The following is a 27,110-nucleotide window of genomic DNA, read 5'->3' on the forward strand; positions in this document are numbered from 1 at the left end:
AATAATTCCCTGCAAGGCAAAACCAGGCAAACACATTGTTGAGTTATTTAAATTTTTTCACACAGATCTCAATGTTGATTTTTTTTATTACTTACTAGCTGTACCCGTGCGCTCCGCTGCACTTGTTAGAAATAAATATAAAGTAATTACATAATTAAAATAGGACATCTGGTCTAGGAACATTCGTGTTTGATAGAAGGATAAATCGTTTAATATGTCACTTAATTTAAATTGTATTTAAATAATTAAAATGCGATCATTTTGGTCCAGAGACCACTCATTTAGTGCAATGATAATTCCTTTAACATATTTCTTAATTGTTATTACATGAAAATAATTAAAATATGATCATTTGGTTCAGAGAACATACGTTTTTGGCGCAATTTGGTCCCAACAAAATGTTGCTGGGAATGAAACATATCGGAAATCATTTTTAAATAAACTTTTGTTATGTAACATTTTTCACAAAAATCAATAAGTGAGATATTTCGGTTTATTTAATTCAGGCCCCCTTATAACCCCCCGTTTAAATAAAGTATTTTGAATGCCATATAGCCTAAAATCTAACTTACAACGAACTAATTTATATTCCAATTTTCATCGAAATCCGTTCAGCCACTATCGCGTGAAAAGGTAACATACATACATATATACAGACAAACATACAAACAAAAAATTCAAAAAAGCTATTTTCGGTCTCAGGATGAATAATTATACATGTTAACACCAATTATTTTTGGAAAAGCGAAAATTACCAGAAACATTTCGGTTATAGATTTGTAATTATTATATTATATTATATTATATTATATTATATTATATTATATTATATTATATTATATTATATTATATTATATTATATTATATTATATTATATTATATTATATAAAAAGTGTGTTGATAACGGATGTAACTTACATAAACATTATTTTAAGAAATACAGGAAATGAATATACAGAATAGTCTATCAAGTTTTCTGTGCATAAGAAGCTATTTTAATCTTACCTGTGCTCGATTCACTCAGAAGTTACTGTAATAACATTATAGCATTATGTCCATCTAGAGAAACTACACTTTCCAATGGTGAAATAATAATTAATTATACATATCGGTTAATTTAGCTTCCGATATTACTTCATACAAACACAGAAACATTCTCTGTAGGCAATGTTTAATAGCTTTCGATTGTTGTTGTCCAAGGCCCCTTATAGACGAAGTAATTTGTTTTTATTTAATTGCAGAGCCTTAGATGGCGTTGTTTTAATTTTAAAACTCATTTATCTCACTAAATATTAGTCCTATGAAAATTTTGCATAGAATAAAACGCATCGGAAATCATTTTTAAAAAAAGAACTTTTGTTATGTAACATTTTTCACAAAAATTAATAATAAGGGAGATATTTCGATTTATTTAATTCAAGCCCCCTTATAACCCCCCTTTTAAATTAAGTGTTTTGAATGCTATATAGCCTAAAATCTAAGTTACAAGGAACTTAATTTATATTCCAATTTTCATATAAATCGGTTCAGCCATTATCGCGTGAAAAGATAACAAACATCCAGACAGACAGACATACAAACAACATTTCAAAAAAGCGATTTTCGGCTTCAGGATGGTTAATTATACATGTTAACACGAATTATTTTTGGAAAATCGAAAATTACCAGAAAAATTTCGGCTACAGATTTATTATTGGTATAGATTTTATATTACTGAGGAAATAGGCCTACAACTTACGTTAGAATATCTTACGAGATTTTATGATTTCACAGTGATTATGTTGCTGTATGCAGTTTCGAAATGTTGGAGTAGTCCCAGCACACGGTGCAAAACTCAACAATCTTCATCTGTTCTCTTAACTCCATAGTAAAATTACCGTTCTCTCTCAGACAATATTTTGAAGTTTTAGTTCTTCAGATGGACTCACGTCATTTTATCGAAAGGAGAGAGAATGATTTAATCTTCTGGCTACAACAAGGAAATCATATACATCTTGACTAAACAATGCAGATTTTGATCGCTGCTATCTGCAAATTTTGTCTGTAGAATTTGCTGTAATTCTCTAAATTTATTTTCTGGTGTGTGGTGTTAATCCAGTTGCTGATATGACGATGGGCACAATTGTGGCTGTTCTTTTTTTCCTTCTCTCCATATTTCTCGAATTCCTTCAATCAAATTAGCATCAGTAGTTAAGTCACAAACCTGGCACAATGACAATATCACAGATTTGGAAATCACACCCCACCACTAGGCCGAACTACGAGCTTGCCCAATACAAGTTATAAATTCCGCTAGATCGACTGGCATTTCAACCAGAGTCTTCTGGCTTATAACACCAGCACGCTAGCACTAAGCCACCGTGGCGGTTTCATACAAGATGATAAGTGGTTAGAATCTCCACTTTCCTACTGTCTTCGCGCTACGAGTTGACGCGGGGAGTTGACAGGCGGGACGGGGGAACTTTACGCTACACTCTGACTACACTCTCAGTCCACTTACTAGGCTACAAGGGAACGAAGTCAGACATAAAAGATTCCGCATCTTCGGTGGTGTCGCTATGATGGGAGATATTCACATTTTTCAAAATTGCTAGAGTATCATCTGTCCATGACAATCGTCCGTTTATGTTCCAACCGTGTATATTAACTCGAATATCTCAACAAAGCCATTAGCCCCACAACCCCCATCCTCATGGATAACAATGAGTGTTCTGAACACATTTATGATAGTCAAAACTCCCGTAACATTTTTATCCTGCCAGCACTTGGAAAAAGTTAAATTAGTAGGCTTATCTATTCGCATCTCGTCCAGATACAAAATCTGGTTTTTCGACTTCCCTAAGCTTTCTTATTTGCTGTAGATATCTTCACGTATTCTAATTTACAGTGTCTTCCTCTTCAATTACTTTTTTTTCTCGATGTACACTTCTTCCATCTGAAATCCTTTTCCTTCAGTATTCGTCTTAATGTTGCCTTTCATTTCAAATCAATTCTCTCTTGTAGAAGGGGTAAAAGTTTGTCGCAGTTTGGTACTATTTTTTTACTTGGTTGTTTAACAACACTGTAATAACTACTAGCTTCTTCAGTGTCGATTGAATTGATGATGGCGAGATGGTATTTGGTGAAATGAAACCAAGCATTCACCAGAGATTACCTGACATTCGCCTTTCGTTTGGGAGAACCTCTGAAAAAACCCAACCACGCAGTCGGCTCAGGCGGGAATCGAACTCACGCCCGAGCGCAGCTGCAGATCAGCAGGCAAACACGCTACCTCCTGAGCTATGCCGGTCTCCTCTTTCTTTTTCAAATACAAATTCTGAATTACATCTTTTTTGTCAATCTTCGGTCAAAGTGATCGACATTTGCGTTTCGGTAGTCTGGTCGTTTCCGTTTTTTTCTCCCTCAGGTGTCGACAACGCACTTTCTTCTGTGCAGTTTTTCATTTCATTCCTTATACTCTATTGTTCTAGTGGATAGATTCAGTACTTTTCTGCCTTTGCTGTAGCTTTCGTAAGAGGAATGCAAAGGCACTGTTGTTCTTTTTCTTCGTCACAGAATTATTTTACACTTTCAATAATATTCTTTTCTTCGCTATAGATTGTGAATCCTTCTTTCCTCTTTATCGACATATTTACAATAAACAAAAAACTGCTATAAACCTAAATTAACAGTATACAATAACACAAATTTCATTAACTATATTATTACCAACACTATTAACACTAAAAGCACACGATAACTAAAATAATACAAAGACTTGCGGCATATTGAAAACAATCGTCCTGTTCAAACTAATAAAACACTACAATAAAAACCCCCACTATTATTTCACAAAGTCACAAAGACTCAGACACGTGTAGTAGATGTTTGTGAAACAGGAATATTGCAGTGAATAGCGCGGTGCGCATGCGCGACTGTTTCCCCTCCGCCCCGTCTAAGTACTTCTGGAGACTTCTCCTTGCGTGACAACAGTACTCGGAATCGACAATAGTTCTGTTGGATTTGTACTCGAAACCGTTGCAATTTGAATCACAGGAGACAGATGAGATTTTTATTCACCCAAGGTTGGCAACGCAGACTTACTTGAGAGTATGATACTGCGTCATTAAGAAAACTGATCATGCGTGTGAGAAAGTTTGAGCCTTGCACAAGTCGACACAGTGGGCTGGAAGTTTTTAATTTCGAGAGGCAATGTAGCTTGTAATCTCCTGTGCGCCAACCATCCCGATTGTGCGAGTCGCCAAACGTCAATATAACTTGATGCGACCCCAACAACGAGCTGCTGCCAGTTTTAATTTGTTGTAAATCACGTTTCTCGGTCTCAATCGCGCTTCTGATGCAGGCTTTACACATATCACACGGCCCACAGAGAATCCGAAATTGTTTTTGTTTCAGCAAACTGATACTAAAGTATTCTACCCTATCCGCTTTGTGAAATGCACCCAAACTGATGAACGTTCAAAATCATGAAACGGATAGCACATTAAATGCTCTGAAAACGTAGGTGAGGCGAATAGTTTTTGGAATCTTGAAATGGGCCAATCACCACCAGGTCCAAACAGTGAGAATGTAATTATTGTTGATGATTATGCAATCTTTAGGTACTACATTTTTTGGTAGTAACGATAACTACGAGCGAAATGTTTCACAATCAAGTTCTTTGTTACATGTATCCTTCCAAGTACCTAAAATACTGAATTTAAGCAAAACAAACTCACAAAATAACGCGAAATTGGAATCACTGTGCGAAATATGTCAATAACCACCAAATATACCCCCTCTTTCGCAGAAACTCCAAAATACGAATCAAAATTTTATTCATTATTGTTAAAAAAAACATGTTTGTGACTTTTGTTTCAGTCTATTTGTAAATCGCTTGATAACGCCAATATTTCTGTATTTTCTCCATGGATACTGCACACATTCACTTTTACTATCTCTATGGCTATCGAAAAAAATATCGATTTCTGTAGTCGACTGCAGCTAAAATTTGAAGAATGTTGCTTTCAGTCTGTGCTGCAGTATGTTATGTAAAGAAGGCTATATTTTGATGCGAAGAAGTTTTGCGGGGACTACCGGACCACAATGAATTTTGTGTGAATTGTATGCAAGCAGTATGGTTCCCTATATCTAAAGTGGATAGTGAGAGGGGTTTCTCTGTGGACACGAAAATACTCACAAATCTTGGGTACAGATGTGTAAAACCCATTTAATTTATATTTTAGTGTTGCTGGTATGTGTAAGAAAGGAAATACCAAAACACTTTATATTAAACACAATATAATAAATTTAACTGACAACTTATTTCACGAAATACAGCCACCGGCGTAGCCCTGTCGGCTAAGGCGCTTGCCTACCGATCCGGGCGCCGGTTCGCTTCCCGCTTGGGCTGATTATCTGCTTGGGTTTTTTCCGAGGTTTTCCCTAACCGTAAGGAAAATGTCAGGTAATCTATGGCGAATCCTCGGTCTCATCTCGCCAAATACCATCTCGCTATCACCAACCTCATCGACACTAAATAACCGCGTAGTTGATACAGCGTCGTTAAATAACCAAGTATATTAAATTAAAATTCACGAAATATCCACCGAAATAGCAGCAGGTTTAATACCGAAATCAACTAACCTTTTCTTTTTTCTCACCTCTAGTTATTTTATTCCTTATTTGTATCATTTCTTTTTCCTTTCACCCTTCCATGTTTGTCTCTACATTGCCATTTTTCTCTCCTGAAAATGTGCAAATTATTATTATTATTATTATTATTATTATTATTATTACTATTATTATTTTTTAAATTTAAATAACTAAACCTAAAATTGCAAACATGAAACAAACTAATCGTTACTGATATGAATAGGAGTATGTGTACAAAAAATCAAGTCTCTAGGTTGAAACTATATAATTATATAATAAAAGTTTCACCCATCGTCCCCCTTAGTCATCAACTGAAATCTTTGGCCCGTACCAGTCTGACTAGTGTGAGAATTGTGAATCAACATTGAATATTCACAATTAGAGGTACACTGGAAGCTCTTAAGTTCGACAGAAATCAAGTTCGGCATCTTATAGTTCGACTGCTTACGTAGGAGAATTAGACACGCCCCTATACGGGCACTAAGAAATGGGTTTGACATTTGAATGGGAATTGGTCCCGTCTTGTAGTGATACTTTTGCTAAAGGAAAACAGAATATTTTATTGGTTAGGCATCCATATTGATCAGTGATTTTAAATTAATGAACTCTTCTTTTTCTATTTGAGAATTGTGCCGTTTGTGAGACGGAAATGTCGAAACCCACTGTGGTACTAGAAGTATATACACAAGTCTCGGGGCGAGCAGGAAATGCAAGTACAGTACTGTATTCGTTGATGGATAACCAATAAGAATTTGTATTCATTTCACCTGCCATACTCACCATCCTTATTGGACAGAACTTTCAATTCTGTTCTGTCGAACTTAAGAGAATCCACTGTATTCCCTTAGCCATGACACACAAGACCACCGCTTGAGGTAACACAACTAACAAGTCCAGTCCCTATGAGTAGATAAATCTCCATTTCCCTACTGGAATCAGCAGAAAGTCCCACCGGATTTGTAGCAGAAAAATGGGCCATAGACCGTTAAACATAAATTACATAACACTCCAAGTTAGAAGGGTCTGAAAACACACTTACATATGAGCTGGGACTGAATATTCGTTGTAGAAGTGACTGAACCAGTTTTTATAAGCTCCTGCCAATAGATCCGCCATAGTTGAATACAAAAAAGAATTTACATTTTTGTGTTAGAATATGGGCATTTTATTCGACCCCTTCCCCATTCTCTTCTCCCCAGGCGTGTTGGAAGGGAATTCATAAATCCTATTGTAGAGGCAAAGTGAGCAGAACCTGATTTTAATATTCAAATATATGGGCATTGAAATGAACGGGACTGACAGACAGGTACCCTATGACGTCACTCACGCCTGACCGATCAGCTTGTAGTTTGCAATCTTTGTGTTCCCGATGTGAATGGATTTTGACGAGAAAACAATGTGAGAGAACTTTTTAAAAACTGACGTATTAGTTTAACGCACGGATTTACTTGGCTTTACAGCGAGAAAAGACTTAAACCAGACTACAGTATGTTAGAAACACTGAAGTGATACGACAGTCTTGTACATACAGTCACGAAGCAAAATACGTAGTAAATATGCATCCATAGATAGTTGCTAACCACTAAGATCGCTAATATCGCCTCATAACAGACAATGCGAAATAGTACCGGCACAGTCTATGGTTCCTAGCACTCTCACAACTCAAGCTTCGTGACTGTATATACTAGACTGTGGTGATACGCTGAGTTTCAGTTCGAGGGTATTAGGTTTCGATTATCAGAAAATTTACCTGGCTGTGTGTCCACGCTTAGTATGTACTTGTATTGTAAGCAATGACTTTGCAGGCTTGCACTATAGGCCTACTGATCGTAAGACCAGGCGGTTGAACTACTTGCGAATTACTAATATTGGTTAATATTTTTCCCCATTGATGAAAAATGACATTATTCCCCGGTTCTTTCAGAAGATACAAAAAAAAATAAACAAATGGTAATCTCGAGAGCAATAATTAGTTAAAACTGATGATTTTATTATGTTTTATAAACATAAATACAGTAGTTACTCGTTTCCGTGAGCGTGAATAAGTTCCAAGGAATGTGTGGCACTATAAGAATAATCTTAGGACGTAAAACTTTGAAGTCCACACAACTTAAATTTTATAACGATATGTCAGTCCCTATGCTCACATACGGCAGCGAGAACTGGACTTTGAATAAATCAGACAGAAGGAAGATAGAGGCTGCAGAGATGAGATTTTGAGATCGGTTGCGCGGTTTACTCTCTTAGATCATAAAAGATCTGGAGACATACGTGCTGAACTTAAGATTTTTAACCTCAGTGATAAATTAGTACAATGTAAATAAGACTGGAAAGATCATATTGAACGTATGCATGAAGACAGGTTCCCAAAATTACTTTTGAACTATACCCCAGTTGGAAGACGAAGTATAGGAAGTATAATAGATGGGAGATCAATTTCTCTGAGAAGGAACGAGCAAAATGGCCCAAACCTTGATGATGATGATGGTAATTATTATTTTTTTTTTCAACAAATTTATTTTATATAGGCCTACCATTATATTTTACAGTGACTTGACATACTTTGCTTTCTACTGACAGGTTCCCAAAAGCCAAGAAGCTCAAGGAGATCGATCTCTAACAATAACACTAGAAGGAACGCTGTCTACAAGATGATGGAAAACTGAGAAATCTGTGGAGACGACGTAATGTGTAGCAACTGTACATTCCCCACCACTGCCATTGAAGTATATCAGCAGTAAGTGACTTGTTATTGGTCCAGATGTGTTTATTATCGCCATGCTGTTACACCATCTCTCATTTGGCGGGACAGAAAAACAGATGCCACCAACATTGCGCAAGAGTGTATCAAGTAATCCGGCGTAAGTACAAAGTTCAACGCACGATCTGGCTGTGATGGCACATGGACCATAAAAACGGAGAGAAACCAAGACCACAGCCCGTCGGGATTGTAAATGAATTGGTGTCATTAATTTATCAGACGACGGAGAGGGTTAGAACAATGAACAAACTGTGGCAATGAGAGAACACTCAAACGACTTAATAATTTTGAGGAGTAAACAATCATACAATTTCTTCTGCCTTCATGAGGCCAACTACACTAATACTCTCAACAAAACGTATTATTATTTAAGAATTCAACAATGTTTCAACAGAGGCGGATTTCAATTTCACACAATATTATAGTGTTTCATTAATTTGCAGATTTCTATGTCTCACCGCGCCAACCTTATTTCACATTATAGATTTCAAATTTTATTTACTTTTACTATTTTAGACTTCAAATTTTATTTTTTTTTTTTTTTTTTACTGTGCATACATACATACAGTCGGCCTGGTTAGCGTAGACTGTATAGCGCTGGCCTTCTGTGCTCGAGGTTGCGGGTTCGATCCCGGCTCGGGTCGATGGCATTTAAGTGTGCTTAAATGCGACAGGCTCATGTCAGTACATTTACTGGTATGTAAAAGAACTCCTGTGGGACAAAATTCCGGCACACCAGCGACGCTGATATAACCTCGGCAGTTGCGAGCGTTGTTAAATAAATCAAAATTTAATTTTGCATACATACATTGGGGAGAGCTGGGTAGTATCGGACATCGGGTAATATCGGACAGTGAGTTTCTTTCATCTACCACCAGATGTTAGTACCTTAATGACATGGTTACGTTTCTGTGATGTCGCATACAGAAACGTAACCATGTTATTCAGGTACTACCATCTGGTGGTAGATGAAAGAAACGCACTGTCCGATATTACCCGATGTCCGATACTACCCAACTCTCCCCTACATACATACATGTTCTGACCATGGGCAGGTCTTCCACTGCAAACCTACCATTCTTCATTTTTTCCTATTTTTTGCCTTCCTCTTAGTCTTCACATATGATCCACATATCTTAATATCGTCTATCATCTGGTCCACACCTGTGGAGTAACAGTCAGCGCGTCTGGCTCCGAAACCAGGTGGCCCGACTTCGAATCCCGGTCGGGGCAAGTTACTTGGTTGAGGTTTTTCCGGGGTTTTCCCTCAACCCAATACGAGCAAATGCTGAGTAACTTTCGGTGCTGGGCCCCGGACTCATTTCACCTGCATTATCACCTTCATATCATTCAGACGCTAAATAACCTAGATTTTGATACAGCGTCGTAAAATAACCCAATAAAATAAAATCTATCTGATATCTTCTTCTGCCACGAACTCTTCTCCCGTTCACCATTTCTTCCAGTGCAGCCTTCAGTAGGCAGATTCTTCTCAGACAGTGACCCAACACATTCCTTTTTCTCTCTCTGACCAGTTTCAGCATCACTCTTTCTTCACCCACTCTTTCCAACACAACTTCATTTCTTATCGTGTCTGTCCACTTCACACGCTCCTTTTTCTATTAAAAGCTTCCTTTGCCATTATATTATACATGTAATATTATTTTGTTTCTAATTAGGAACTCGAATTTCACTTCCATATAAGTTTATAACAAACCCAAAATGATTAAAAGCACAATATGCAATTATATTTGTAGGAGTAAATATAACATTCTTCCCACAACATTTCCTCACTTTGAACTGTCGCGATATTACCACTGTCTAGTATATACAGACACGAAGCTTGAAGTGATGAGAGTATTAGGAAGAATAGACTGTGACGGTACTATTTCGCATTGCCTGTGATACGATAGTAGCGATCCTAGTGGTTAGCAACTATCTATGGACGCATATTCCCTACGTATTGATCTTCGTGACTGTATATACTAGACTGTGGTATTACTTTGACATTGTATCCTTAATAACCTACATGTCCTACAACATCAGTGGTCGTCGGCACTCGCTGAAATGTGCAAAGGGTAAACGGTGCCGTCCCGTGTGCACCGTCGTGCAGCAGGAAGAGATAGAGAGCATAGCAGCTACGAGTGCACTATGGTGCACTGCGTTTTCCGCGGGTAAGGGACGCTAGTCCCAGGGTGCTCTGTGCTGACGATCCCTGTCCTACATGATGATTTGAATGAATTTAAATCAAACGTTTTAATTTTAAAACATGATAGATAGGATGAAGTAAGCATTCAAAATGTCTGAAAAATACATCAAAACCTAATTTGGGTAAAAGCTTCAAGATTGAGTTTGTTGCTTCAATCGGATATATAAATATATTTCTAGTAACTGAGAAAGAATTTCACCCCCTTATTCTTAGTATAAATAATATAGGCCTAACTGTAGTTTCAAAATTCAAATTCATTTAATCTCAATTTTATTTGCATATTTCACCCACAAACGAAAATGCAATAATGCAGCGGTATTGGAGCAATGGTTCAATGACTTGACATAGAAAATGTTTCGCACAATCGCTTTATGGTCTAAAAAAATCTCATAGGATTGGTTCCCTTTGTGAACTGTAGTTTTGGGATGAGTCATTTTAAAAATAGACTATACTTTGAATATAAATTTTATAGCATCGAGTTGATACATTTTCAGGTCCTGGCACAAGCGTACTACTGTATGATTAAGTACATGCAAAGACAATGTTCTCAATCGTCTGGATGTACTATGTAGGTAAGCATGGAAGGTGTTTTACATGAATCTACAGGCAATAATTAAATGCAAGTTGTGTGTTGCGTGGAGTTTGTACTTGCTGTTTTCAAGTGAATCTAAATCAGAGTAAGTGGTGGAAATGTTTAATATGAGTTCAAATACAGGATATGACATCTTGTGCTGTGCAAGTTGCAGAATTAATTATAAGTCCGCAGTTTACACAAAGTTATCCGTGAACTTACATGTAATAGCGAAATTTCATCGTTGAATAAGGTAAAGCGGAACAATGGATTAAAAATGTACAAGTTAATGTAAGCAAGATGATGATATAGTAAAATGAAATAGATGAAATAAGCTATTAGCAAGCTTTAATATAGGCTATTAGTTGTCAAGCAAAAGGAGATAGAAATATCAGCAGTATAAAACAGATTAATTTTAAGAGAGAGTGGATAAAATATTAGAAGGACGAAATGTTTCAAATATACAGTTAAACTTCCCAACAGCGGACACCGCCGGGGAAAAATTAAATGTACGTTACTGAGAAGTGTCCGCTATTTAGAAAATTGTTAGTATGTACACAGTACATTAAAATTTCTCATACATATTCAACACTATATTTTACAGTACAGTAGACAGTGAGATTGTTTACAGTATTAATCCAGAGAGAAATCGTACCAGTAAATGTTTTGTAAATGAAATAAACATCAGACACTGTACCACTTCACCTTACACAAAGAAATCTAGAATTGCATTCTCAGCGTACGATTTTAAAATAACATCCTTGTTTTTCAAAATTTCACTAACCTGAGTTTTTCCCATATTAAACTTTGTGGCCAGCTCACGAACACTTAATTTCTCCTTCTTACTATGCTTTACAATATCCACTTTCTCTTTTACTGACAAAAGTTTACATTTTTGTGACATTTTTAATGTGATTGTACTTCCGAACACTCAACTTGACAAACTAAGAAAGTACGAACTGCTCACGTACAGTATCACAACTAACAACTGTGCTGCTTACCTTCAATAAAGTACAAGAACGTTCAAATGCACGATAATGATTGTTGCAAAGAATTCCGTTATAATTCCGTTTAATTTACAACAGTCTTCTTTTTTTTCTTTCACGCTGTCCGTTGTTTGGAAGTTTTAATTGTTGTTGGGAGATACATTTCTGTGTTAGCGTCCGTCATTGAGAATGTCCGCTATTTGGAAGAATTTTATCATAAGGGCCAATGTTATTTTGCAGGGGAATTTTAAAATGTCCGCTATTGAGAGGAGTCCGCTATTGGGAAGTGTCCGTTAAGGGAAGTTTCACTGTATTAGCAAAATGAAGTGAATTTAATTAAATTTGAAAGATTAAGTGGATTAAATACCACCAAGAAGAAATATACGAGATGTATTAAAAAGAAACGGACTGAACATTGGCAACACTAAGCTGAACATTGTTAGCCATTCGGGTGGGCGGACTGAACAATGTTAGCCAGAGAGGCGGACTGGGCATTTTTAGCGAGGAAGGGTAGATTGAACATTGTTAGTCAGAACGGGCGGAGAGAACATTGTTAGCGAGTCAGAGCGAATTGAACATTGTTAGGCCTGGTTCACACGAGCGGAATGTCTACGGAACGGCAGGCCGCCCCGCACCGTTTTCTATGGCCCATTAATTTAAATGTAGCAGTTCACACATGGTCCTGCACCGTGGCGTCGCGGTCTAAGACATCCTGCCTAGGACTCGCGTTACGGAATGCGCGCTGGTTCGAGTCCTCATGGGGGAAGAAATTTTCTCATGAAATTTCGGCCAGTGTATGGGACCGGTGCCCACCCAGCATCGTGATGCACTTGGGAAGCTGCGATAGGTATCGAAATCCGGTTGCGAATGCCAGCTATAACGGCTGGAGGGATCATCGTGCTAACCACACGATACTTCCATTCTGGCTGGATGATCGTCCACCTCTGCTTCGACATGTGGGCGTGATGCCGGCTGGTCGGTCTAGGTCCTTCACGGGCTGTAGCGCCACGGATTATTATTATTATTATTATTATTATTATTATTATTATTATTAGTATTATTATTATTATTATTTAGTTCACACAGGACGGAGAGTATGCGGCAGCGGAACGTCCGCTATTGCTTTATATTGCATCAATCACACGATCGAACGCAACAGTTTGGCGGATAGTATCCAGATGTCATATCTTGGCTTTTACGATACACTTAGGCATGCTTTGGCCTTTGTGTGCTTATATATGCTGTGATTGTCCAAATCCGACAGGTGGCCTGGGTGATATTCGTGAATCCGCTGCTGACAGGTGAGTCATCCTATTTCAGGCATACGAATAGCCTGATGAGACCCAGGGCCCCAGAACCTCAAACCCTTTTATATCAGCATCGGAAATCCGTAGCCCTATTATCATCAAGACTTCAGCCAACATATTTTTACTATTGCAGATGATAGATGAAATGAGGGGGAGGTGGATTGTGTTGGAATGATAGAGGAAAACGGGAGACCCCGAGAAAAACTGCCTGCTGAAGGATGCACTGCGATAAATGGTGAACGGGAGAAGAGTTCAGGGCAGACGAAGATATCAGATGATAGACGACATTAAGATATGTGAATCATATGCGGAGGCAAAGAGGAAGACAGAAAATAGGAAAGATTGGAGAATGCTGAGTTTGCAGTGAAAGACTTGCCCATGGGCAGAACATGTATGTATGTATGTATGTATAATATCGTCGCTTAAGAACCAATACCGTGTAACTGACAAAATGTAAATTTTACAGGAGAAGGAAAAAACCGAATAAAAACCATAAAAATAACGCAATAGTCTTGAAAAGTGGTATATGGCTATGAAATAGCTTAACTAATTTATAACTAAGTGAAAATGGATGATCATGGCTGTAGACATTTGGCCATGTCACTTACGCGGTATTGGAACTCTGCCGTTGACTACATTTTGTTAGTTACGCGGTATTGTGAGAGACAACTTTAGCAGCTTCAAGACACATGTTGACAAGCGTTTACTATACGTTAAAACTGCCTTCTGGAAATATTATTCGTGCTCTTGTATATGTCAATGTGTTATCTGAATTGTTGTCCTACCATCTGACTTGAGGTCAAGGTCGGTAGGCTGTAGCTTGAATCAGCACTAGATTACATTCCAGACGATGATTGCTGCATTCTTAGTCAATCAAATGCTGAAACTATGGGAAAGGAAAAACCAAGTCACAGTTAAATGTTTATTGTTATAATAATAATAATAATAATAATAATAATAATAATAATAATAATAATAATAATAATAATAATAATAATCTGTTACTTGGTACTTTATTTTCACATTACGTATTTGAATAGGTAAGTAGAACTGTTACTAAAACTTTGCTGACAAGTATAATTTTATAATAAAATAATGAATAATACTATTATTATTATTATTATTATTATTATTATTATTATTATTGACAATGGACTTGACTGACTTGCGAATAATGAAAAGAAAATCATATAAAAATATAATAATGATGATAATTTTTAGGCACAATATTCGTTAAACACAATGAAGAAATAATTATAGGCCTATACTGAAATCACAAAAAAGTAATCCTTGAGTAACGCCATTCTGGAATACTATCATAAAAACTATGGCACAATCGGTGATTACACTACTTTTAACACTACATCACTTTGGAAAACGTATTATTTGACTTTCTTGTGTTAAATATTACATTACCTCGTTAACATATTGTTTCAGCCTGCTATTGGCCATCTTCAGAACTGGTTGTTCTTAGTCTCGGCACCTTTTGTTTGTGTTTCCTGTGAGCGTGTGTTTGTGTAGTGTAATGTGGACTCGAAGAGTGTGTGTGTTGAGAATTTCATTTGTATGTGTTTTTGTGTATCTGTATATTTCGCATTGTTCTAGTGTGCTTAGTTTCTGGCTTTGTGGTTGGATGTGTAGAATTTCCATGTCTGTGTTGATGTCTCTGTAGGTGTGGTTAGCATTTGTGATGTGTTCTGCACATGTGGAAGTGTTTTGGAATTTTGCTATGGCTGTGATGTGTTCTTTGTAACGTGTTTGAAATGCTCTGCCTGTCTGTCCTATGTAGGAGTTGTTGCAGGTGTTGCATTTGAGTTTGTAAACGCCTGTGTGGTTGTATTTGTTTGTTTGTGTGTTGATATGTTTTTGTAGAGTGTTATTTGCTCAGAGTGCGATGTTGTAATTTAATTTCTTGAATGAGGTTGCAATTTTGTGTGTGTTTTTGTTTTCGTATGTTAGTGTGAAGTATTTTTTGTGTTCTTATGTTTGTGTTGTAGTCTTATGTTTGTGTGATTATGTTTTGTCTTTCTAATTATGTTGTCTATTATGTTGGGGTTGTATCCGTTTTCTTGTGCTATGTATTAGATTGTATTTAGCTCTTCTTTGTAATCTTGTTAGCTCATTGGTATGTTGAGTAGTCTCTGTACAATTGTTCGGAATGCAGCTTGTTTGTGTTGTGTTGGGTGATTGGATGTGTTGTGTATGTGTATTGTTGTTGTTGTTGTTGTTGTGGGTTTTCTGTAGATTTGAATGTGTGTTTGTTGTTGACTTTTGTTATTGTGATGTCTAGAAAATTTATGAATGTGTAGTGTAGCTTTGGGTGTATTGTGTGTGTTGATGCAGGTTTTGGATCTTTTTGTTTCCTTTGTATAGTATTAGTATGTCATCTACGTATCTGTGCCAATAAACAACACTAGTTCTGAAGATGGCCAATAGCAGGCTGAAAATGTTAAAGAGGTAATGTAACATTTAACACAAGAAACTCAAATAATACGTTTTCCGAAAATTTAAATTTGAGGAAATGAGAAACAAACTGAGAGAAGAACAGAAGATGAGTGAAAGGGGAGGTAGGGAATAATGAAGTAAATGCAAGGAAGAACAGTAACATCATTACAGTTGGAGAGGAGCAATGAAGAAAAAAATATAGAGAGAAGATTAAGGGGGGGGGGGGAGGAAACGCGCGTAGGAGAGTAGCTGTATGTGTGGAGGAAGGGGGGGGGGAGAAGAATTTAGATGTTTATGAGGAAATATATTATCTTTCACTTCCTAAAATCGCTGAATAACTGCGATTTCGTAATCTATAGCACCACTATGAGGCAATAAAACTACCGAAAGTAAGATAATTATTTTAAATGCGAATTTATACAGTCGGCATATCTGACACTGAAGTAGATTGAAATCTATATGACACGAGATGGGATCATGACGTCATATGCTGGTTCCACAGCTACAGAGGAACGGAACTTTAATTTCAACCGTAAATTTCTCAGAGACATCTACAATTAAATGGTTCGCAGCAGAAATGAACACAGCGGACGACGCCGTGACCCACTTGAAGTCTTGTGTCGCTATTGCACGCAAGCGGCCTCCATTCCATAGCGAGACAGGATGTGATGCTGGATCCCTTGTTTGTCAGGCTACAGACAGGCAGTAAAAAAATTATATAAATTATATATACACACATACTGTACATGAGTGGGGTGCATCAAGATCCTTTGAATTAGAACTGTAGTATCCAACAAGTGTGCGAAAAATATCCTCTTACGTCTGCCAACAGGGTTACCAACTTCGAACTCCTTATCTTACATGGATTGAATTATTCACACAGAAACCCACTAAATATTAAACCTGAAAGGAGGCATATTAGTAAAGCAAACAAGATAAAAAAAAAAGACTGCAATTTGCTACCGTGTACAGTACGATTATTTAGTCCTGACAGTCGCTAGAGATGTACGCCTGGCTCAGGCGAGTCCATTTAGTTACGCCAAGTGGTGTTTGGGTTATTTACTCGCTTGCCTTCGGAGCGATCGAATGTCATGCGTGCGGTAGAGCAGTATGTTTCCAATACAATTAAGCCGTACTGCATTCCTTTACCGACCGTTTGCCCTTATCTCTACTCCGGAACTCTCCCTACTCCTCCTATTACTTCTTCTCTTTCGCGTCGCTGAATTGTCAGGACTAAATAATCGGTCTGTATGTGGTTAAATAGAGTTCTGAAATATTTTTAAGATTAAAGTCCATTTAACGTGTTTCACAACGATGGTAGAATTTTGGCTTGGAGAAAACCGAATACCGAACTGGATCCTGCAATCTTCAGTGAAACGGTGAAACACTGAGGTTATGGTTATGATCTGGGGGTGCATGGCAGCTGCAAGTGCGGGGAAACTTTTACTCATTGATGGAGTTATGAATCGGTTTGTTTATATGAATATTTTGAAAGCAACTTCGGAAAATAATGCCGAAAAACTGGGTCTACAACTGCTGCGAATTTTTGTCGTTTCTGAATAGCCTACTCCTGTCACAATTCCCAGACATGAATCTCGCTAAATATTTATGGAAAGAATTGGTTAGAAGAGTAAGAAAGACACCAAATATACAGCAAAAATCAATTTGAAGACTTCTTTCCATTCAGATGAATGGGGGTAGATATTATAGGTATTAATAAAATAAACACCAAAACGACCACAATCTGTTATTCATGGCGAAAATTTTTATTATGCTTTTAATTGAAGATTATTTTGAGCCTTTGTGTGAATATTTAACTGCTTATATTCGGAAATGAAAATAGGTACTTTTACTTCGTTCTCGGCGAAGCAGTTTGTTTCTTTTTATACCGCGTGGAAGGGGACTAAATAGAATCCATTTGAGAGATGGATCAAGGAGAAGTCGAACATTGAAGTCCAACATCATTATGGTCGTCAGTGGAGAAAAAATGAAAGCCAACAAATGACAACATCGCATCATGTGTCCACGTATTAGTAGGGTACCACAAGACATTATAATGTATTAATAATGAATGAGAAAAGCAGCAACATGTGGTATTTAAATTTTGGCCGCTGGATTGGCGCGGGAAAACTTAAAAGACCTGTCGGTCTTCTTTGCACCAAACTCAACGCTCGCCGATGGTGACGCGATTCAGTCAGTAACATCACAGAGGGACACAGTGTTGCCAGGTTGAGGGATTTATCCCTCGGCGTAGGGATTTTTTTGGTCGAAAAGGTATTGGGGGATTTATTGACAGAATGACACAAAATGTAGGGATTTTCACACCTTCTCAGATTTTTCAATTTGTTTTTTGTATTCCTCAAAATATTTGTATTTTTCAGATATAAAATTAATTTCTTATTTTTTATTAGAAGCACATAAAAGTGATTTAACACTGAAAACTCTATTATGTGCTTAATCTATGGTCAAAAATTCGTCTTTATAACATGTAATTTTAATTCAAAGAGTTGAGTGATTCAGACGGAAACGACCAATGAGATTTATGTTTTTCTTTTCTAATTTTACTGCTTGTTGCCTGCCATATACCATTGTCGTTTACGTCTCCACGTTTCACATTCAAATCAATTCAGTATTCAGTAAAGAGTGGATTGTTGCGAACACGAGTACGTTAGGAATATACTGTAGTTTCATTTCTTCTGTTAAAATAATCTTTCTTAACAATTAAGAAAATTAGTGTATTCTATATTTTCTTAGAATAAACTTATGCGATCTGCAGTGTTACCATATTTAGCGATAAGTCGCGAAATCTAGGGAATTTTGAATCAATCTCGACGACAAATTTTGTAAGATACGATTAGTGACTTTTCTGCTGATTTTTATATTCTTCCACTTTTTTCTTTCTTTTAAGTTAAAACATTCAACTGAAGTCATGCACTTCTTAGTTTTAGAAGAGACATGATTGCACGACCGAGTCGTCTGATGATTCATACATAAAGGCCCTGATCTCATATAGGCCAATTTGTGATCAGTGATCACGGGTGAAAGATGCTGATTCAATGATTCTCACGGGTTAGGTCTCTCTCAATGCTACTGCTCCAACACCCAATAAACGGTGGCAACTTTGATTGGCACGTGACGAGTCGCGAGCTCCAGCTAATTCTTGGTTCTTCCCCGCAACGCGGAGATTTTCCACTCCGAACCGACCCGGGCAATTGAGTTTTGGAATTCTGCGCCGACAGTCCGTGTGAAGCAAATAATACTGTAGTTTTTGCTAGTTTTAATATATTTTAATATAATATTTAAAAAGTGTTAGATTTCACAAAAAAAAATTGTGGTCAAACGCTTGGGTGAAAATTTCCACACTTCCAATTTGCCAGAAAGTGTAGTGCCAATGATTGGATCAAGTACAGTGTATTCACAATCAGCTGTTACACATCTTCCACCTCAACATCATAGCCGTCAACAATACAACCAGACTCCGCAGAAGAGGGTGACGACGAGGAAATTATATTTTTCTTCGCATATGTATGTTTTTCTTATTTTTATTTAGTGATATTTATTATTAATTTTTAGCGATATTTCTGGGGATTTTTTTTAACAAACTTTGGAGAGATTTAGCTACTTTTTGTTGAAAAGTTAGCGAGATTGTAGGGCGATATGTTGGCAACAGTGGCGATCTGTCATATTTCCCCATGCCCATACCTCAGAAACAGAAACGAAGACATCGAAGTAAATTAAGGTATGAGAATAACGACACAACACACATGCCAACTGATGAAGTGTAAAGAAACGGGTAGATAAAATAAGACAAATTCAGATGCGATGGGAGAAAAGTATATCGTACAATATATATATATATATATATATATATATATATATATATATATATATATATATAAAGTAGCAACGTAACAATGTCGGGAAAGAAAAAACAGTAACTTGCTCAAAAGTCAGAAAATCTCCATTTAAAAATTATACTAAAACTTTTACTTAGTAAAATAACTTAGATTTATGATCTTAAAAAGCTCTGAATAATGTAGGTTCTACGTTCTGCAGACACCGAATTGAACATCCCATACGAAATCGCGGTTAGCATCCTGCAACAGATATTCACATGTGTTGCCCTCAAATTACACATGTGCGTGTCTGATGATACTGCGGTCTGGACCCACACCAGGTTCAAGGACGAGACTTCACCCTATGACGTCTCGTCTAGTTATGTCTGCGCTAAGGGTTGACAAAAAAAAATCACTAGCAAGAACATCACACACACTTTCTCAAACGTTTCATGCGTTTGCAACATTTCAGTCCTGTGTCGTGTTACCAACGTTATTTCTGTCTGCAGTTCTATTTTCTTCACATTATCATATGCAAGACGAGGAGAAATTTAATGAAATCATATAATATACACCCAAATGAGAAATTCATCACAATTAATTTCTGTTCTCAATAACAAACTATAAAGTTAAAGTAAGTGTAATTAATTTTGCGCAAATTCCTACGAAATATCTCTTCGTATGTTACGAGTACATTCGCTTCCAATAGTACAACCACAGTCTAGTATATACAGTCACGAATCAATACCTAGGGAATATGCATCCATAGATAGTTGCTAAGCACTAGGATCGCTACTATCGCCTCATCACAGACAATGCGAAATAGTACCGGCACAGTCTATTGTTCCTAGCACCCTCACAACTCAAGCTTCGCGATTGTATATACTAGACTGTGCTACATCCTATTTACTAAAATTTATACAGCGAAGCTTCGATTATAGACATTAATTCCTCCTCAAAACTGCGACGTCCCTTATCATATGAATTTAATTTAATAAAAAGCTAGTCAATCCATTACATTTCTTATAGCTAAGTAAATCATATAAAATTCAATGAACACCTAACTGCACGTTTCAATGGAACGCCATGATTGAAATTACTTTTTACAGCTGCAACGCTCTTAAATGATCAAATCATAAGGACTACAGGGGTTAAGTAGAATTTATGCAATATTAATTTTATTACTTATTTATTTATTTAATCTGGTGGAGTTAGGCCATCAAGTCTTTTCTTACACATAAGTAGAAATACAAAAAAGAATGAAAATAGACGTAAATAAGTAAAACAAATAAAAGTAAAATACAAACATAAAAAAACAAATATAATCAAATGCTACAGACAAAAAATGGATTACACTACTTTCCAACCCAGATATAATCCCCCAGAGACCAAGGAAAACAGCAGTTGCAGCCTTCAGACTATTGACAAATCATGACTGTCTAGCAAGTCATCTCTACAGAATAGGTATCTCAGCTTCACCAATATGTGTCCTGCGTAACGATCCAGCAGAAATGAATGAAGATCACTTGAAGACCTGTGAAGCATTAAGATCAGAAGAAACTACAGTTCAAAAGTATTGGAAAGCACGACTGCTAATGGCTTCATTGCCAGATGCAAGGCACTAGACAACAACAACAACAACAACAACATAAAAAAACATAAATGCAAGAAGAGGGGAGAGAGAAAAAAATTCAAGTACAAACATAAAATCACAGTAAACACAAAACGTACTAATGATATATATTAGTTGCCTAATATATTCTGACTAAAGGAAATTTAGATTGAGATTCATATAAAAAAAACTCTTAAAAATAAGTCACGTTTCCAAATGGATATAGAAGCATCCATCGGCCAAAAGAATGTGGAAACATGACAGAGGTAAAATATACAAGCGAAACTAGAAACATGCATATACTGGAACATAGAAGAAGAAGAAGAAGAAGAAGAATAGTATATTAAATAGCCTCCTTACGAGCAACATCCCCAAAATTTGGATCACTTACGATCAGTTTCATCAATCTTTACCAGTTCATCACGATGCTGAGTGGGCACCGGTCACATACATTGGTTAAAATTTCGTGAGAAAATGACTTCCCCATAAGGACCGAAACCAGCAAGCATTCCATAACGCGAGCCCTAGGCATGATGCCATATGGCGCACTGCCATAGCTATATGTGGGAAAAGTATCAAGTCAAAATTGGATTTGAAAAGCAAATAACAGAACAAGATGTGCGTTTTCACACATTAAGGTAGTGTAGACCTGTATCTGAAATCGATGGCTAATTACAAAGATAATATAACTGAAGAAGGTGACAAATGTGTTTAACCAAATAAGCGGATATCTGTATAGATGTTACGTAAACGATTTAGCTGACAAGCAAAATTGCAAGAGTAGACACTGCCCTACATATAGAATGTACCGATTCAGCTATTCAGTTTGTTGATTTAATGTCAACATCTGCTGTCCTCAATGCGAAATTTATTATATGAAATAGTTAGTCATTATGTAAAAGAGAACCTAAAATTAAATATAAATATGTCTGTTGTAAAAGACGATAATTGGATGAATATAGCAACATGGAAGATTTTTATAGAGTGAATAGGGGGAAGATGACTATCGGGGGAAGATCCCTATTTCTTTGTAGTTTCACATTCTTCCAAGAGAGAACGTCATCCGCATGTCTTCATGATCACTGAGACAGTTGAATGTCTGCAGAGTGGAAGCTAACTCATTTTGCCACGTGTTCTTGTTGTGAGAAGAAGAAAAGCAAGAAAACAGCTCATTTTTCTGCTATAAAATAATTGCAAAGGTATGTTAAAATTTTTAATACATCCTTGAATTCGTAATAACTGTCAAACTTTTGTAATGGATATTGTAATAAAGGTTCTAAAGTTTGTATTGTTAACAACCAACGACCTTGTTTCGCCATCTTAAGTTGCGTCACAGCACTAGGCATCTTACCCCGATACTTGGGGAAGATGGTCACTTTTTTCGGGGTAAGTTGGCAACGTGTTGCAATAGTTTTATTTTTTGTTTTATTGTAGGGAATGTGTAAACATTATGTAAGATCCTCTGATAGAAGTCAGTGGATTGAGGACAGTTTTCAACTTCCGATGGAACATGTTATAACAGAGTTATGAACTGTTTTAGAGCATCGCAAGCATACAGGATTTCTTACTGTATCCTCAAACGTCTCCTAAAAAGAATGACAAAAAAATGTACTGGATTGAATTCATTGTGTGCAAGAAGTGATTTCACGAGTCTTGCACACGGCAATAAAATATGTGCAATGACTGTATTCCTAAGTAGTGATAAACGAGTGAGAAAGTGTCCATGAGTTTTAGATTAAGTCAATTTTGTTGTATACATGTATCAAACCAAGTTCAAGTAAAATACATATATCAGTAAATGTGTTAACTGCATTTGCCATCTTACCCGACTATCGGAGAAAAATGCCTACAGTGCAGGTAAGAAGAAAACCTGTATCTATAAACAAGGTAATTAATTTTTTCTGTTTTGTACCAAAAATATAGTTTCAAAATACCTTCCAGACTTCGATATTTCAATATGAAATTCAAAAGTAAATGAACAGTATCTTAAATTTTCAATCAAAGAAAAATTCAGGCATCTTCTCCCGATCCACTCTACAATTCTTTATTGTAGAGTTAAAAAGAGAATTTTAAATTTAGCAAGTAAATAAGTTCTAAGGCTTAAAAAATAAACACGATTGATTGAAACTTGCACTAAAACTAGACGTAAGTGCAAGTTAAGCCAACATAAATTGAATAGTTATATGATAGAAAATTTGTTATTAAATTGTATATTTATTGTGTATAATTACTATTTGCGTATATGTTAGTTTTAATTATTAAGTTTATGTACTCTTTTGTGAGCTATTAACTTGAATACTTAAACTAAAGAAGGTGAATTATGAATATGAATTTTAGTTATCAACCAGTAAAAAATTAAGATTCCATTTTATTCAATCAAAATAACAATGAAATATGAAAAATATACAAAATAACAGAAGATATGCCAAAGACTCTACCATTATTACATATAGAGATAAAAGAAACAATGTTATGCAAAGTTAAGTTCAATATTTTTAACAATATTAAGAATCTTAATTAAAAAGAAAATCTTAAAATACAATTTCCTTAAATTAATACAATTTTTCTCCTTATGTTATCTGAGTTTCAAGCTCTTTATCACAGATATCTGTAATTTATTACTATTTTTCAGCAGCTTGTCTTTCTTTCCACTTGATAAATATTGTTTAATCATTAAGCAATATTCCTTCACATAACGCTCTCAATTGCCCTATATTTCGTGTCGCTATGCTATCCCTACAAAGGGCGCTTGTAAGCTAAAGTGCTACAGCTCCAGGCTCGAACACGCTTTTATCTCATTTCTGTAGTTCACTTATTCCTCTGGCACTGACGTAATCACATAGCTTCCTGTCACAGAATCCATATATCGAATCTGTTGCATATTCAACAGCTCGAGAGATATCCTGACTTCCGGATAAAGAGGCCTGTATTATGAACCAGCCAATCGGATGCCAGTAATGATCACCGCAAGAATAAACCGTTAACTTACAGATGGTGATGCGGTATGTCTCAATAGAAAAAAATAATTTCAATGTGTGTTCCTGAAAGAACAGTACTGTCACAACACCGTGGGGAAATTTCCGTTTGGATATGAAATTCTGTATAAAATTTGGTGCTGAGAGGAGGCGGGAAAGAGAAATTGTAAAGAAAAACAGGAAATAACGGGGAAATAATGGAGAGAAGCCAGACTATAAAACAAACTCCATAACCATTTCAAATAATTGAAAATACTATACGTTTCTGGACACGAAAGGGAATAGAATTGATCAATATCTCAGTTTACGCTATTTAGAGCGCTGCCGGCGAATAGTAATAATAAATTTAGGTAGGCACTTTCGGCCCAGTTTCCCTTTTTCATACAGTTGTCTGAGTCTTTGACATGTTTTCACCTATTCAAATTATATTTTTAACTAGACGTCACTGTCATCTAGGTATACCTACTCTTCCGGCCACTTCTCTATCAGAAGATTTTCTTAAGATCATGCTCGCATCGTAGTCGTATACCTGATCGTTTATTTCTCTCGTGTTATTAGTCACGAAGTTAGTGTCGGAATGGATCACCCTGCAAACGTTACATCACCATTTCCGTCCTATTGTCCCATGTGTCTTTCTGGTTTTGAAGACGTATTTCCTTCAAAAATTGAAAGAATATATTTTATGCGCCAGACTGACTTAGACCTATTTTATGTCCAGCGTAGATTAGAGTTAAAAAACTTTGGATTTTCTAGCAGTTTAAAATGATTTCCTTTGGTGTAAAAATACAGTAATCTTTCGTGAAGGCCTTCTCAACATTTACTTATTAATGGAAAAAAATTCGTTCCGCCACCGGGAATCGAACCCAGCACCTTCAGATTGGCGCGCTGAGTGCTCTTACCATCTGAGCTATGCCGAGACCCGATCCATAGTGCCGTGGTAATTTGAGATGCAATTATCATATTTTAACAATCACTGCAACAAACATTACCACGAAATTTCCCCTTACAAAATTGTCTTTAATTGAAATGTTAACTTCCACTATCACTGGCCCCACCAAGCCATAAAGCTATCGGTTTTGTCCAAATATTAGTTCGACATTTTCTCAGGAGAGTCGAAGCTTGACAATTTTTCTTGATGATGGGACTATTGTCTATAGATCTTCACTAGGACTTCTGTATATGCTAACTTAGTAATAAGATTGTCCTTCTGCACATGTCAAGGCGTAATTCACATTTAGTTCTTGAGACTATGCTCAACTAAAGTAAAGTTAAGGCGTTAATTACACCAATCTTAATCTGTATGATTAAAGTGACATAATTATTAGGTTCGAGTAACTAGTCACAAGCCAAAATTTCTCAACAATAAACATTTTCGTTTCGGGGTTTCGTTATTCCAAATGGTCAACAGATAACAAAATTACATTAATAAATTGATTTTCGGCGGAAGATTCTAGACGTAACCATATTACTTGATATATATATATATATATATATATATATATATATATATATATATATATATATATTATAGTCAAATGATGCCACTCGATCCCTTTATATATATATTTTTTTTTCTTTTAATTAGTCAACCTATTTCTGCCTCATAAATTTAAAAATCATATTAGCAAACAAACAATTTACTTATAGTTACAATATTTGGTACAAGCAAGAATAGTAAATTATTTAAATAACTGCATTTTTATGAATTGGGTATACCGTGCATTACTGTGCAAAACATATTAAGTCCCCCCCCCCCTAAGAAAATAGGGCTTTCAAATCATCAAAAGTTAAGCTTTCCGATACATTTATCAGTTTTAGAAGCATTTATAGCAATTTGAACTGAAATAATTGATTAGAACAAAAACATATACAGTATTATTAGGTTTTACAATGTTTAAAATCACTCTCCTAAAAAGTTACAAAGAGTGGACTTAACCCCTTATCCTTCATTTTGTTTTGCTGTGTACGTAATTAACGGAAATCAAGTTCTTACATCAAGAAAACACGATTAACAAATATTTTGGTCCTGAGTAACCGAGGAGCATATGAAATATGTACAACCGAAGAAAGTACTCACCGAACCTGATGTATTTATAGCCATGAAAACGTTCATCTTGGTGAATCTGCAACAAAACAAAATAAACTGAAATTAGATCGAAATAAGTACGGTAGAAGAGACTGTTATACCTTTAAACACTTTTCACATTTTTTTTTTTTTAATTTTGGGAAATGAAATTTTTTAAATGAAAAAAATACTTGAAATAATTATTGAAGATTCCTTTACAACTTCCTTTATGTATTTTCCTGTTTTACGGATCTATCAAGGATGGAAAAAATAAAATGAAGGGATAAGTAATGTGTTCAAAGGTACAACATGTACCTTGGAACATACCCTCTTGTAAGTTGGAACACGTGGAATATAGACGGAAATATAGCTGTAAAAACTGACAATCATATTTAAAATGTATCTGCAATCATAAACCAGAGCAGGCTTCTCTGAGTTAGATTTTATTTCCTGGAGGAACAATAACTGCTTCTACAGCTTTCTTCAAGGCATCCGGATCAATTGGGGGCCTCTCAACTCCAGACTTACTTCGTGACATGATCTTAAAATAAAAAAAAAAACAAAAACCGATAGTATCGTGTACCTTGGAACATGTTCCATGGTACAAGATGTTTTGTGTTCAAAGGTACAAGAGGGTGCGCGTTTAAACAAATATGGCTCCCAAAACTAGAGATTCGAATAAATGATGGAAATTAGAACATGTTATTAC

The 27,110-nt window shown here is 36.1% G+C and overlaps 1 protein-coding gene across 11 annotated transcripts in view; it reads right to left on the reverse strand.

The window, feature by feature from the left end:
* LOC138701991 (nose resistant to fluoxetine protein 6-like) overlaps nucleotides 1–27,110 on the reverse strand; it is a 1,327,025-nt gene that overhangs the window by 715,474 nt on the left and 584,441 nt on the right. For all 11 annotated transcript variants that reach the window (XM_069829508.1, XM_069829491.1, XM_069829501.1 and 8 more), the window contains one exon: nucleotides 26,414–26,459. The gene's annotated coding sequence lies outside the window, so the exon portion shown is untranslated. The remainder of the gene's footprint in view (nucleotides 1–26,413; nucleotides 26,460–27,110) is intronic.

Source organism: Periplaneta americana, chromosome 1, assembly GCF_040183065.1.
Source record: "Periplaneta americana isolate PAMFEO1 chromosome 1, P.americana_PAMFEO1_priV1, whole genome shotgun sequence".
Taxonomy (NCBI): Eukaryota; Metazoa; Arthropoda; class Insecta; order Blattodea; family Blattidae; genus Periplaneta; species Periplaneta americana.